The 15,659-nt window shown below is 42.3% G+C and overlaps 1 protein-coding gene, 1 non-coding gene and 1 pseudogene across 2 annotated transcripts in view; 1 reads left to right on the forward strand and 2 right to left on the reverse strand.

The window, feature by feature from the left end:
- DNAH14 (dynein axonemal heavy chain 14) overlaps positions 1–15,659 on the forward strand; it is a 419,312-nt gene that overhangs the window by 290,738 nt on the left and 112,915 nt on the right. The window lies entirely within an intron of this gene.
- LOC142438212 (U6 spliceosomal RNA) lies at positions 8,846–8,952 on the reverse strand. The gene has a single exon (XR_012782635.1). It is a non-coding gene; the product is annotated as a U6 spliceosomal RNA (small nuclear RNA).
- LOC142429690 (large ribosomal subunit protein uL18-like) lies at positions 11,112–14,953 on the reverse strand (annotated as a pseudogene).

Below are 15,659 nucleotides of genomic sequence, written 5' to 3' on the forward strand. Positions count from 1 at the left end.
GCTGAAAGCGAGGAGGACTGATGCACTTGCTGATGAAGATCAAGGATTACAGCTTTCAGTAAGGTTTACAACTCAGTGTGAAGAAAGCCAACAGCCATACAACTAGACCAATAGGTAACATCACATTAAAAGATTGAAGTGGCCGAGGATTTTGTCTTGCTTGTATCGACACTCAATGCTCAGGGAAACATCAGTCAAGGGATCGAGCTATGTGTTGCATTGGGTAAATATGCTGCACAAACCTGCTTTAACGTGTTGAAAAGCAAGGATGTTACTATGAGGACTAAGGTGCACTGGTCCCGAGTCATGGTATTTTCAGTCGCCTCATATGCATATGAAAGTTGATCCTTATGGAAGACAAAAAGAAACCCTGTGCATTTTAATTATGGTGGAAATCCCATGTCGAAAGAACAAATAAATCTGTCTTGGAAAAAGTATAGCTAGAATGCTCCTTAGAGGCAAGGATGGAGAGAATCATTTCATGTACTTTGGACATGTTATCAGGAGAGACCAGTCCCTGGAGAAAGCATAATGCAGAACAGGGGAAAATGGGCCTTTGACAAGATGGATTGGCACAGTGGCTGCATCAATGGGCTCAAGCATAAGAAAAAATGTGAGAATGACATATGACCAGGCAGTATTTTATTGTGTCATACATAAGGTTGCTATGAACTGGAACTGACTCAACAGCACCTAACAGTAACAATAGAATGAGGTCACGGGGGATCAGAAAGTTCATGTTATTTCACTATCTCATTTGTAGAGGCTACTTGGAAGCAGTAGCTCCTGGGAGGTTTCTGAGAATTCTTAAATTAAAAATTTTGTTAAACTGCGGAGGATGGTGCTAGTCTGGGTTTCACTGGCCGTGGATGCTTACAAATGAGAGTCGAAGGAGATTGGTTGTCTCCCCTTCAAACCCTGACCTCCCCAGACCTGAGTTGGTTGCTCTCCATTCCCAGTCATGCATGTCTGACCAGTGCTTGCCACGATCACTTTTTCAGTCTTACCCATGTCTAACCCATATCATACACCCTGACGACTCAGCCATTTCTTTTTATATGCCTTGTATTATCCTAGGACGTCTTCCACCCCTTGATATGTAGGCTCTACTAAGACAGCCTAAGGCTTGTCCCCTTGCATGCATGATCCTTATCATCGCGATTCATAACTGCTTATATCCAAAAAGTATAAAGCCAAACCAAACTCGCTGTTGGTGAGTCGATTCTGACTCATAGCAACTATAGGGCAGGCTAGACCTTCCTCTGAATTCCTGAGACTGTGATGCTCTACAGGAATAGAAAACCTTGTCTTTCTCCCGCAGAGCTGGTGAGTGGTTTCAAACTGTTAGCCTTGTGAGTCACAGCGCATTGCATAACCAGTATGCCATCAGGGCTTCCTCCAGCAAGTATAGCTAGGTGAGCAAAGAAGCGCCAGGTGAGAATCCCCGTGTCCCAACCTTCTTTGCTGCTGACAAATTAAGGTAGCCCCATTTCCTAGGGATATACCCATGAGGAGAAACAGCAAGAGGATTAATTATGGAGTTTGTGTCTCTCGTGGCCTGTCTGGGGCTCTCCTCTATCCTCAGACTAAACATTCTATTTAAATTTTACTTCTGGGAAATGATTTACCTCTGGGAAATGATCACATACAAAGTCCAAACTGCTTGTCTCCAGTGTCTGTTGTTCAGTTATTTTTCCCCAAATATCCTTTAAAATACTGTTTTATTTTTAATGGCACCTGCTTCCTTAGGATGATATGAAGCACAGAAGGTCCAGAGGATGTCCCTAATGGTACCGTTTTCTGATTCAATGTGTTTAGGAAGTCTAAACATGTAGCCTAGTCTATCTAAGAGTCCTGGAAGCATGTGGCCCATATCTATTCTGCATCAGGAATGGTAGTGTTATTTCCCACCAAAGGTAGGGGACCTATGTAAACTATTTTTCTGGGAGCAATCTGGTCTGCTATCTAGGGCTATGTAACCTGGAGTTCTCTTTGCTACTCAACTGTGTAGCTGGTAGTTCAGGTATATTTTTCAGGCTTGCTTTGGGACCCATCCTGAATTGCCGTTGGATACCATCCCCTGTGCCATGTAACATCAAGGTAATTACAGTCATTATCCAGGCAGAGCACATGTGGTCAGATGGTTGAGTCCATTGGTGCTTATCCTCCAAGTAAGAATTTACATGAGTCAAGCACAGGAAAATATATTCTGTGCTGCCAGACACCGGACCACCCCACCAACCTGTTGGTTCCCATGAAGGAGTCTGTAAAATTATAACAAGGTATATTTTGGGGGTCTTTTCCAAAGCAAGTCCATAGCCCACAACTTTGCACACTGAGCAGATTTCCTTTGCCCATGAGCTGCTGTGTGGTGCTACTGAACTATAGCGACCTCAATCAACTCATGGGCCATTTACCTTAGATGACCTATCTGTGAGCCGGACTCAGACATCCTTCAGAACCTCAGTGTACCAGGGTTCCCAAGAAGCCCAGGGTGTTTTCATAGAACCTGCACCCGAAATGGTCACATCAAGGGGTGACCAGCCATTTCCATGTAACTAGCAGACTTCATTGACACTTGATTTCCTGGCTAGAACTTGTTTATTTAGTAGAGAGTGTTTCGGAAATAGAGGTTGGTTCTTTGGTTCATTTTGAACCCTTTCCAGGATATGGATTTCAGGACAATACAACACCAGCTGGTTTTTGTTCATCTTTCCGTGTTCATTCACACCATATATAAGCCAGTAATTGCCTATCAAATAGAGCATTTTGGGTAATGGTGTCAAGATGTGCTATAGTCAAAGCCCCAGGAGCTCATTAGCACTAACTATCTGAGTGAAAAGGTAGAGTCTTTGAGAGAGCTTACTTAAGCACTCCAGCTTCGACTAGCTCTTGGAGCAGCGTTAGGAGCCTGGTAGTGTCGTGGCTATGTACCCAGCTGCTAACCCAAAGATCAGCAGTTCAAAACTACCAAATGCTCTACAAGAGAAAGATGAGTCTTTCTTCTCCTGTAAAAAGGTATTCTTGTTGTTATTAGGTGCCATTGAGGTCCTTACCCATAGCAACCTGATGCCCAACAGAAGGATATCTGTGACATCCTCATAATTGTTCCTATGCTTGAGTCCATTGTTTCAACCACAGTGTCAATCCATCTCCTTCGGGGGCTTCCCTCCTTTGTTGCCACTCTACCTGTCCAAACATGTTCTTCTCAAGGGCCTGGTCTCTCCTGACAACATGCCCAAAGTATGTAAGACGAAGTCTCACCATCTTTGTTGCTACGGAGCTCACTGGACATAAATCTTTGGAGATAGATTGTTTTGTCCTTTTAGCAGTCCCTGATATTTTGAATATTCTGCAGCAGCACCACAATTGAGATGCATAAATTCTTCACCTGTCTTCTTTACTTAACTTTCACATGCATTGAAGGCATTTGAAAATACCGTGGTTTACACTGGGGCCAAATGCTAAGGGCATGCAACAGCAGCAAGGGGAGCAAAGCAATGAGGTCCCCCGGGAATGCCAAAAATAGACTTTGGGGCCAGGGCATGATGCCCCATCATCCTGGACTGGAAAATACTCCTAAAAGACCTGGAATTATTTATAGGCTTTTTGTTGTTGTTGTTGTTGTTGTTAGTTTGCTTTGTTTTGTTTTTTGGTCTTTTTGCTATTGTTGTTTTGGTTTTTTTGTTTCTTTTCTTGTTTTGTTCTGTCTTGTTTTTGTGCTCATTATTGTCTCTGCATGTCTATCTAGATAAGATAGGCGGGATAAACCATCTGGAGGAGAAAACAATGGGACCAACAGTTCCCAGGGGGACATGGGAGAGGGAGAGGCAGGGGGGAAAGAAAGTGATTGTTAACCCAGGGACAAGGGAACAACAAGTGATCTAAAATAGATGGTGATGAGGGTATAGGATGCCTGGTAGGGCTTGATCAAGGGCAATGTAACCAAGAGGAATTACTGAAACCCGAATGAAGACCAAACATGATAGTAGGACAAAAGGAAAGTAAAAGGAAATAGAGGAAAGACTAAGAGATAAATGAGCATTTATCGAGATCCAAATACAGGCATGTACACATGTAAATATATTTATTTATGAAATAAGGAAATATATTTATGCACATATATGTGGTAGTTATATAATCTGGTGTCCGTTTAGGATTTGAAAGGATTAAGAGTGAAGGGGTGGAGTCTAGTTTGTCAATCGGGTCATAGCCAATAAAGCCTCTGTGTGGGCATGGCCTAAGGATTCTGGGAACTCCAGTAATTCCTCCTTGAATGCGGGACACAAACTCTCTCTGTGATCACTCCCTTTGAGGCATTTCCAAGAAGTTACATGAAGCTACCCCGAGGCAGTCGGAGTGTCAGAGCTAAAGGAACCAGGTAGAGACCCCTGCCAGCACTGAGAGGCTTACAATGCCACTGAATCCACAAGACCTCCAATGCACTGGCCTGTGATCTTCCTACATTCTGGGTCATTGCATGTGTTTCATGAGTCTGAAGAGGACTTTATAGATTGGTATTGGACATATGGGCTAATATCGGAGTTACGGACTTGATATGGATGGGGATGAGATGTTTTCTCAATATTCAGTTGCTCTTGTATATAAACCTCTTTCTTATACACATACATGTCTCCCTGGATTTGTTTCTCTAGTCTACCCAGGCTAACACAATTTATTTATATGTTAAGTATTAAGGTAGCAGACAGACATTGGACCTCTACTCAAGTACTCCCTCAATGCAAGAATACTTTGTTCTATTAAACTGGCATTCCATGATGCTCACCTTCCCAACACCATTGCTGATGGCAAAGTGGGTGCATAAGCAAATGTGGTGAAGAAAGCTGATGGTGCCCAGCTATCAAAAGATATAGCATCTGGAGTCTTAAAGGCTGGAAGATAAACAAGTGGCCATCTAGCTGAGAAGCAACAAAGCCCACATGGAAGAAGCACACCAGCCTGTGTGATCACAAGGTGTCGATGGGATCAGCTATGAGGCATCAAAGACCCAGAATAAAAAATCATATCGATGTGAATGAGGGGGAGTTGGAGTGGAGACCCAAAGCCCATCTTTAGACAATTGGACATGCCTTACAGAAGGATCACAAGAAAGAGATGAGCCAGTCAGCAGCATTGAACCACTGAAACATACAACTTTCCTCTAATTCTTTAATGCTTCACACACACACACACACTATCATGACCCCAATTCTGCCTTACAAATCTGGCTAGACCAGAGCGTGTACACAGGTACAGATATGAGCTGGAAACACAGGAATCTAGGACAGACAAACCTCTCAGGACCAATAATGAGGGGAAGGTGAAGGTGGAGGGAGTAAGGGGGAACCAATCACAATGATCTACATATAATCCCCTCCCAGGAGGACAGACAACAGAAAAGTGGATGAAGGAAGACATCAGTCAGTGTAAGACAGGGGTCCTCAAACTACAGCCCGCGGGTCACATGCGGCCTGCCGAGGACATTTATCTGGCCCGCCAGGTGTTTTTGCCCCATTTGTTTTTTTTTACTTCAAAACAAGATATGTGCAGTGTGCATAGGAATTTATTCCTATTTTTTAATTATAGTCCGGCCCTCCAATGGGTCTGAGGGACAGTAAACTGGCCCCCTGTTTAAAAAGTTTGAGGACCCCTGTAAGACATGAAATAATAATAATTTATAAATTATCAAAGGTACATGAGGGAGGGAGAGTGAATGGTAGAGGGGTCAAAATGAGGAGCTAATACCAAGGGTTCAAGTAGAAAGAAAATATGTTGAAAATGAGGATGGCAACAAATGTAAAAATGTGCTTGACACAATGGATTGTCGCAGTCCAGCTGCATCAAGGTCCGGGGGTCCCTCAAGGTGGGTCATGGCATCGGTGAGTAGGAGACAGAAACCACATGACTCAAAGGTTGCGGGTGACTTTTCCAATTTTATTCATGCAAAGCTTCAACTTATACATTCTTTGTCTTGGCTTAAAGCTTATGGCCTGAGATCACACATCAGGAAATTCTCAGGCCACAGAACCATGACAACTTACATAAATCACAACATCATGATTCTTGGTTAAAAATTAGTACATCTTGAAACTAAAACTTTCTCATCTACAAGGGTGATAGACATAAACCTTCTAACAATAACTGATCACACTTCATCCAACTAGGGTGCATTGTTCTAACTATGAAATCAATAAAGCATTAATACATTTCATTATCAAAAATTACTTGACAGGCTTTGACTGTTCTTTCTGGGCTGTCCCTCTAGGGCTTTCATTTCTTGTTCTTTCTTTACCACTAAGTTCCATAAATTAAACTACCAAAAGTCTTTCTGTACCAAGGTATGAGTTGCCTCACAATAGATTGCTTTGCTTCAGTGGACTTCAAGCTGCCTCACAATAAGTAGCTTTGCTTCAGTGAACTTCAGATACCACGGGGGGGGGACTCTTCTTGCTAACCTTTCCATAAAACTTAAACTACTAAAAGGAACTTGTACACCTTCTTTGTTAACCATTCTTATGCCATTCTTATTATAAGCCCTCGTATAAGGTAAATCAGGGCTAGGAACTCTATTTCTCTTTGGATTATTTCCTGGAGGGGGATGCCATATTCTACCCCCTATGCGGTAACTAATATAAGGAGGGGGGAAAGAAGAGGATGATACACTTTTTTAGAGTCTTGCACAAAAGCTTCCAAATGAGCCTCTGAGATTTCTATGGGTTTCGGTTGCAATAGCTCAGCCTGCTCAAGATCTAACACAAATTCCTTAAGGGGGGTTTCTGGCTTCCAGTTTCTAGTTTTATTATATAATACACTTTGCACGCAGTCAGGACATGGATCTTTCAAAGCCATAGGAAGGGGAGTAACCTCAACTTCTGGGGAATATTCCTCAGTTGACATCAGTTGTTTCCTAAAAGGGGAAGTGATCAAAATTATCAAGAACCAGAGAGCAGCTACAATGATCAATAATGATATCAGGCCAATAATTTCAAAGAGTTCACGGAAGAGACCTTCTTTGGTGGAGCCTTCTTTGCATGCTCCTCCTCCATGTTCTGACTTTGTCAAGGCCATGGTTGGAAGTGGTCTCAGCAATGGATAGATGGGTGGATTGTGATAAGAGCTGTACAAACCCCAAATAAAATGATTTTTAAAAAATAAAATACCATGATATGTGCCAGGGTCACCTTGGTCTTCAAAGTTACATCCTTGCTTTTCAGTATTCTAAAGAAATCTTGTGCAGTAGATTTACCAAATGCAGCCTATCTTTTGATATCTTGAACTGCAGTTTCCGTGAGCATTGATTGTGGATCCAAGCAAAACAAAATCCTAGACAATTTCAATCCTTTCTCCACTTATCATGATGTTTCTATTTACCTATCAGCCAAATCGTGAAGATTTTGGTATTCTTTACAATGGGTTGCAATCCATACTGGAGGCTCCCGTCCTTGATTTTCATTACCAAGTGCTTCAAGTCCTCCTCACTTTCAGCAAACAAGGTTGTGTCACCTGCACATTGCAGGTTGTTAATAAGCCTACCTCCAATCCAGGTGCCACATTCTTCTGCACTGGAAGCAAATTATCTGATTATTTGCCCAGCATACAGATGGGATACGTATGGTAAAATGATGCAACCCTGATGTATATCGTTCCTAATTTTAAATCATGCAGTATTTCCTTGTTCCGTTCCCACAACTGCCTTTTGAACCACGTGCAACAGTGGTTCTCAACCTGTGGGTCACGACCCCTTTAGGGGTCAAACGACCCATTCACAGAGGTCCCCCAATTCATAACAGTAGCAAAATTACAGTTATGAAGTAGCAATGACTATTTTATGGTTGGGGGGGTTCCCCACAACATGAGGAACTGTGTTAAAGGATCGCAGCATGAGGAAGGTTGAGGACCACAGACATACAAGTTCCATAAGAACATAATAAAGGATTCTGGAATTGCTATTATTCTCAAGCCTACCTTTAGTTTGTTATTATCCACACAAATACATTGACACAGCCAATATAGCACAAGTAAATATCTTTCTGATATTTTCTGCTTTCAGCCAAGGTCCATCTGACATCAGCAATGATACCCCTTGTTCCACATCCTCTTCTGAATCTATCCTGACTCTCTGACAGCTCCCTGTCAGTGTACTGCTGCAATCATTGTTGGATGTCCTTCAGCAATATTTTACTTGCATGTGATATGAATAATATCATTCTATAATTTGAGCACTCTGTTGAGTCAACTTTCTTTGGAATGGGTACAAATAAGGATCTCTTCACGTCAGTTGGTCGAGTAGCTGTCTTCCAAATTTCCTGGCATAGATGAGTGAGTGCTTCCAGTGCTTCATCAGCTTGTGGAGACATTTCATTGGCATGCCATCAATTCCAAGGCTTGATTTTGTCTAATGCTTTCAGTGCAGCTTGAACTTCTTCCTTCAGTACCATTGACCCTTGCTCACATGCTACTTCCTGAAATGATGATTGTGAACTAGTTCTTTTTGGTACAGTGACTCTGTGTATTCTTTCCATATTCTTTGATGCTTCATGCATCATTCAATATTTTGCCCATAGAATTTTTCAATATTGCAACTCAGGGTTTGGATTTTTTTTTCTTCATTTATTTCAGTTTGTAATATACTAAGTATGTTCTTCCCTTTCAGTTTTCTAGTTTTAGATCTTTGCACATTTCATTATAATATTTGGCTTTGTCCTTTCAAACTGCTTTTTAATATTTATATTCATCTCTTTGACTTCATCCTTTCTTCTAATTGCTTTAGCTACCCTACAATTAAGAGAAAATTTCAGAGTCTCCTCTGATATCCACTTTGAACTTTTCTTTCTTTCCTGTTGTTGTTTTTTTTTAACACTTCATGAATTTGCGTGTCATCCTTGTGCAAGGGCCATGCTAATCTTCTCTGTATCATTCCAATTGTAGTATATGTGCTGCTGAAGTGAGCACTCATTCCTGTCTTTTTTAATGTCCTTTTGCTTTCTTCATGAATGATGTTCTTGATGTCCTCCCACAGTTCATCAAGCCTTTTATCATTAATGTTTAATGCATCAACTCTATTGTTGAGATGTTCTGTAAATTCAGATAGGATAGATTCAAGGTCATAATTTGGCTCTCATAAACTTGTTTAAATTTTCTTCAGCTTTGTCCTGAACTTATATATGAGCAATTGATGGTCTGTTCCATTGGCAGCCCCTGGCCTGATTTTAACTGCTGATATTGAGCTTTGTCAGGGTCTCTTCCCATAGATACTATCAGTTTGATTTCTGTGTGTTCCTATGGAGAAGTTCAGGAGTATGGTCACCTTTGTGTTGTTGAAAAAAAGGTATTTTCTATGAATAAGTCAACAAAGCTGAAGATTGAAGGACAGAATTTTCCAAGTCCATATTTTCCAACCACTCTTCCTTGCTCTTTCTCCCTTACCCAAAGTTTTCATTCCAATCACCAATATTTATCAAATGCATCCTGATTGCATGTCTGATCAATTTCTGACTGAAGTCATTGGTAGGAAGCTTCAATTTCTTCACTAGTTTTGTGGTTGATACATAAATTTGGATAATAATTATACTGATTGGATTTAGAGAGCATTGTACTTCATGGTTGATTTTGCAATATCTTTTTTTTTTTACAATGAATGTAAATGCCATTCCTCTTGATTATGTTATTCCTGGCATAATAAATCATATGATTTTCTGGTTCAAAATGGCCAATAACAGTCCATTTAAGCTCACTAATGCCTAGATAAATTTTTATGTGTTCTATTTGATTTTTGATGATTTCCCATTTTCCTAGATTCATACTTCCACACATTCCAAATGCAAATTGTTAGCAGATTTTTGCAGCTGTTTCTTCCTATCTTGAGCTGTGCCACAACAGCAGTAAAGATCCTAAAGACTCCTCTCACACAGGTTTGACCCGACTCGGGCCACCAGGGTCAGCTCCACTCCAAGAAAGCCACTGCTTCTCAGTCACGCTCCTTTCCTTCCAACAGTTTTATTAGGAACTAATCCAGGCATTGTGCCATTCCATAATTGAGTCACACTTTACAGTATTGTAAAATGGCTACCAATATCAGTTGCAAAACATTTCCTTCCTTCTTGAACCCCTTGATATCAGCTCTCAGTCACATTTCTAGTGCCCTCCAACCTGAGGGACGCCTTCCAACAGCACCCTCTCTGACAACATCCCGCTTCCAGGCATTAGTCCTTCAGGATCGGACAGTGTTTCAGCGCTCTGCATAAGACTTTCAAAGACTCTAAAGTGGGGAGCCATAACCTTCTTGGATGTCTTTTCTTAGTCTGGAAGCTCCATGGAAACTTGTTCAACCTGGGTGACCCTGCTGGCATTGGAAATACCAGTCACCTAGCTTCCAGCATCACAGCAATACAGAAGCCACCACACAGTATGAAAAATGAACTGCAAGTGGTGGTGTCAAAAGTTCCAGTCTCAGAAACCCACAGGGTCAGGTCTACCCTGTCCTATAGGTCACTGTGAGTCAGAACTGACTCCGTGGCAGTGAGTGTAGGGGGGGGGGTGCCTGTCTCATCACTTTGCCCTGGCATTGTATGTCTTCCTCACTGATGTCACATGACAGGTTTGCCTGAGCCAAATGAGCTCTCAGTCGTGCACTTGTCCTAATGCCATGGTTTCAATTGTGTCAATCCCCCCACCCCATGGAGCACAACTATTACAGTAAGTCGTGTTACATTTATTAGATACAACAGTATTTACAATACATTTGATAATATCGGTCACAACCATGTAGGTATGGAATGCCCATGTAGTCAAACAAGACCCAGCTCATGTTACTAACATGCCCAGACAGCTCTTACTTGCTCTTTAATGGTACGCCAAATGTCCCTCACTTTGAAATGATTACAATAACCCTATTGAACAAATTCTTCATCATGATCACTTTCCCTTGCTGCACATGCACTTTTAAATCATTGAAAAGACTCCAAGCCCTTCCTGGCAATCAAGTAAGACAAATAAGGACCATATACACCTCTTCTGACTGAGTTACAATTTCGTGTGGGGGGAGTGGCGCGCGCTTGGTGAATAGTTTATTGTCCTTTTGTAGTAAGTCCTCAGGGAAATTATGATTTGGTTTAGCTCTCTGCAACTGATTCCTGAGCTCTGAGGAAGCTTACCTTCTTCTTAGCTACCTGAGATTTCTTCTGGGCAAGAGACATTTTGGGACGATTCCACCTCTTCTTAACATCTCTCTTAGGCTTCTTCTCATAAACTGGATTCTCTCGGATGGTATCATGTGCTTTCTTATACATCTCCTCCATCCTGTCAAGAGTTACGTTGTTCTTTGTATTGAGAAAATTGCTTCATCCTCTTCCATTAGGGCACGCATGTAGTCTACAATGTCCTGACCCAGGATGTGTTTTTGATGCACTTCTGCATTGAATTCCTTGCTTTCTGAATCATAACCAGGGAATCGCTTGGTGCTATGAGGGATAGACGAGCCCCCATCTGCAGCCCCCTTCCCTTTATTTCCAGTGGTAGTCCTGCAAGGCCAGCATCCAGATAGCAGGTGAAGGCACCAGGTGACACCATCAATGCTGCCCACATTTTAAGCACCTCCTGTTGCCTCCACTTGGCCTTCATAGTGCTTGTCCATGCCAAAGCTATCAAGAATCCTGCAGACCAGCAGCAGGTCAGTGCAATATGCTGCAGCATAGTGGGCCAGGCCAATTTCCACACCATGCATGGTAAGTTCGTGAGCATGATAAGCATATTCCCTTTTATACGGGCAGAAGCAATCTGGCAGATGATCTCTCTGTTGGTTACATGATCATCCTGTATTTGAATATATTGTACTTATTTTATCTTGGATTACCAAGCATTTGCGAATATAATAATCCGTTTTGCCCTCTCGTGGTGTTCTAAATTTCACTTGGTATCTCTTGAAGTCGGCCTGGTTCTTTACGGTTTTCACAAACCCCGTCCTGTGGAACAGAGAGCTTAGCTACAATTTCTTAAAGACACGAGAACAATCTCATTCACCCCTCGGACACCGCCTGCAGTTTCAAGGACTGCATGATATGACCAAAGTCAGCTGATCTAACTAAAATAGCAGCATTATAACCTGAGGGGAAAAAACCTCTAACCAGTGATAGGGCACTCAACCAGACTCAAGAAGATGTCAAAAACCCAATGTAATTCACCCGCCAGAAGTAAAGGCGGCCCATGCTCTGCGTATACAATGTGGCCTACTTCATTGCAAAACAAACAACCTGGCCTTCAGCAATCATCACAGAGTTGGCATGCAGCGGTGCCTTCTGCTTCAGAAAATAGATTTCTCTGCTTTTTAAAACGTAGTCGGATTTGGTCTGCTTTGTTTGGATTGGGTTTTGACAACCAGAGCAATTTAGTACTATGAACTTACTAGACAAGAAATTTTACTTGGCAAAAAAAGATTCCATCGTCATGGATTCAATTCTGAGTCAGAGCAACCCAGGAGACCACCTCATCTGATCTCCAAGGATGCAAATCTGCACAGCGGCAGACTGCCACATCCTTCTCCTGTGGAGCAGCTGTGAGTTCACGGCACACACCTTTCGGTTAGCAGCTGGATTTAACCACTGCGATATGGGGGCTTTGTGCAAACAGGCCCATATCTGTTCTCATGATACATCAGTCTCCCCTCCTGGCAGATGTGTGGCAATGCTTCAGAGTCATTGATACTTTTGATTTGCCAACTGACACATGATTTGTAAAGTGAAAACTGTGTACATCAAATACATTTTTTCTACCCCTTTGTGAATATTGAAAACCCATTTTCTCACTGCTTTAAGTCAATTCTAACTCATAGTGGTCTTACAGGACAGACTAGAACTGCCCCCTGTGGATTTCCAACACCATCAATTTTTACAGGAATAGAAAGCCTCTTCTTTCTCCAGAGGAGTCAATGGTGGTTTTGAACCGCTAACCTTGAGGTTAGCAGCCCAATGTGTGATCTATTGTTGTTAAGTGCGTTTAAATCGCACAGGGACCTTATGTACTCACAGGGACCTTATGTACAACAGAACAAAACAGGCTATGGATGACAGTGGAAGCCCAAACTCCATTTTCAGGGTCCACTCATGGATTCAGTCTCCGGTAAATCCCCTCTGATCGTAGTTGAAGGATGTGATAGCCCTGTTATCAGTCAGAGAGCACTGTAAAATTGATTATGGCAGACATAATTAGGTCAAAATGTCATATCATTTTATCTCTCCTTTGACCCATTTTCTAGCTGTTTCGGTTTTCTTGTTGTTGTTTTAAGTGAAGAAGAAATACATGTGAATTAAGCTCCTGGTGAATCCCCTCTGGCCAGGGAGCAGGCATGTGAAGAGCCATGCTAGCCTGCAGAGTGCATTGGAAAGTGGATTGTTGCAGATGCGGTTAGGTTAAAATTTAGCACCCTATCATTTGAGCTCCCTTAGGATCCATTTAAGTTTGTTCTAGTATTTTTTTGAATAAAAATTTTATTGACATGTCTTATTCATTCCAATATATCCCTCCCAGTCCTGTTCAAGCCCATCAGGTGGGGCTTTACAATCATCCATGCTATCAACTCCCCTCTCCCACTCTTACTTCCCATCATCTCAGGGAACCCTTACTCCTGTCACTGTCTCTGAGGGGTGCTCTACCTTGACTACCCTCTACTGACTGGTCTTAAATGTTCAAAATGTACATCTGCAAATCTAATATGGCTAGCGAGGTGTATTGCATAAGGACCATAATAGTAAAGGGAGGAAATCTTAAAGAACTAGAGGATAGTTATGTGGTTCATCAGTGCCACACTGCACCCTGTTCCATGAGGCCCTTCTGAGAGGACTGTCCAATTGTCTTGCTGATGGACTCTAGGTCTATGCTACATCCAGTTACCTTCATATCAATTTGGATGCATGTTTTTTGAACTTCCGACATCTCTTCCCATTGACACCTCATGATCAGATCACACAGGCTTCCATGTGGGCTTTGTTGCTTCCCTGCTTGATGGCTGTTTGCTTAACTACATGCCTTTAAGACCCCAGATGCTATAGCTTTTGATAGCCTGGCACCATTAGCTTTCTTCACCACATTTGCTTATGCACTCATTTTGTCTTCAGTGATTGTGTCAGGGAGGTAGGTATCATACTGTGCCACTTTATTAGAACAATGCTTCTTTTTTAAGTCATTTTACTGGGGGTTCTTACAGCTCTTATCACAATCCATACATTCATTCATTGTGTCGAGCACATTTGTACATCTTCATTTTCAAAACATTTTCTTTCTACTTGAGCCTTTGGTATCAGCTCCTTTTCCCCCTCCCCTGCCTTTCCTTCCTCATGAACCCCTGATAATTTATAAATTATATATTTTTCACATGTTACACTGACTGCTGTCTCCCTTCACCCATTTTTCTTTTGTCTGTCCCCCTGGGAGGGGTATATATATAGATCACTGTGATTGGTTCCCCCTTTCTCTCCCCGCCTTCCCATTACCCTCCTGGTATTGCTACTCTCACTATTGGTCCTGAGGGGGTTATCTGTCCTGGATTCCCTGTGTTTCAAGCTCTTGTCTATACCCATGTACATACTGTTGGATTTGTAAGGTAGAATTGGGGTCCTGAGTGTGGAGGGGGTGGTGGGAGAAAGCATTAAAGGAACAAACCATTCTTGTTCTGAGGTAAGATTTAAGTAGAGGCCCAAAGTCCATCTGCTTCCTTGTGTTTACATATATGTACATATAAAAACAAATACACACATATTCATATATATTTATATTTAAACATTCATATATAAGTATTGGATTTTATTTGGTTTTTTTCCTCCTACCCCACTATTATGCTTGCCTGTCATTCACCTCAGTTAATTCCTCTCAGATAAAATTTTATTGATCAAACACATCCAGAAAAACTGCACCCTCCTTGGAGTCCATTTTAGAGCTCTTCCTAGTTCCCTGTACCCGTCATGGTTGGCTCCCCACCCACCTCCCACCCCTCCAGTGCCCCCCAATAATGGTCAGTCCGGTTGCTGTCTCCATAAAACTAACCATCCTGCTTTTCTTGTAGAGATCAATGCCCCAAAATAATTTTTAAAAAATAAAAGATTTTTTAAAATACAGATAGCCACCAACCTAACAGGGATCATGACATACAGCCACATTCGTGTCCAAAAGACATGTTTCCCACAAGTCCACGTTGCTGTCCTCCCACCCCATTGATGCCTTAGACTTTCAGTGTGGCACCCTTGTGAGTAACCCCAACTAGTTCAGGTGGTGTGCAAAGTGCCCCCCCAGTCAGAAGTCTACAATCCGGATTCCTTGGGGACTTCGAGGCTTTGCTCTATCACTGGTCTGTTGCGCTGCCCTCTTGGTTTGTCCCCATGTGAATGGATCAGACCAGCCGCTTTCCCAAACTATCCTCAGGGCTGTCCATGTCCACTGCAGTGCTGTCCTCTATGGAGAGGCCATCAGGTCTCCAGATGAGGCTGGTCCTGCAGTCATCTCTGGGAACGAACGGATCCAATCGGGAACATTGCCCTCGTGGACTGGCACGCCCGAATGAGGTCTACTCTGCTCTCCCTTTCCTGTGGAGATAGAAACAATAGCCCGCCTAGAGTTGATTAGTGCCCTGACACCCCATTGCATATAAAAGGGAGGGGGTGGGTGGGGAAATG

The sequence above is a fragment of the Tenrec ecaudatus genome, chromosome 1, assembly GCF_050624435.1.
Source record: "Tenrec ecaudatus isolate mTenEca1 chromosome 1, mTenEca1.hap1, whole genome shotgun sequence".
In the NCBI taxonomy this organism is placed as follows: Eukaryota; Metazoa; Chordata; class Mammalia; order Afrosoricida; family Tenrecidae; genus Tenrec; species Tenrec ecaudatus.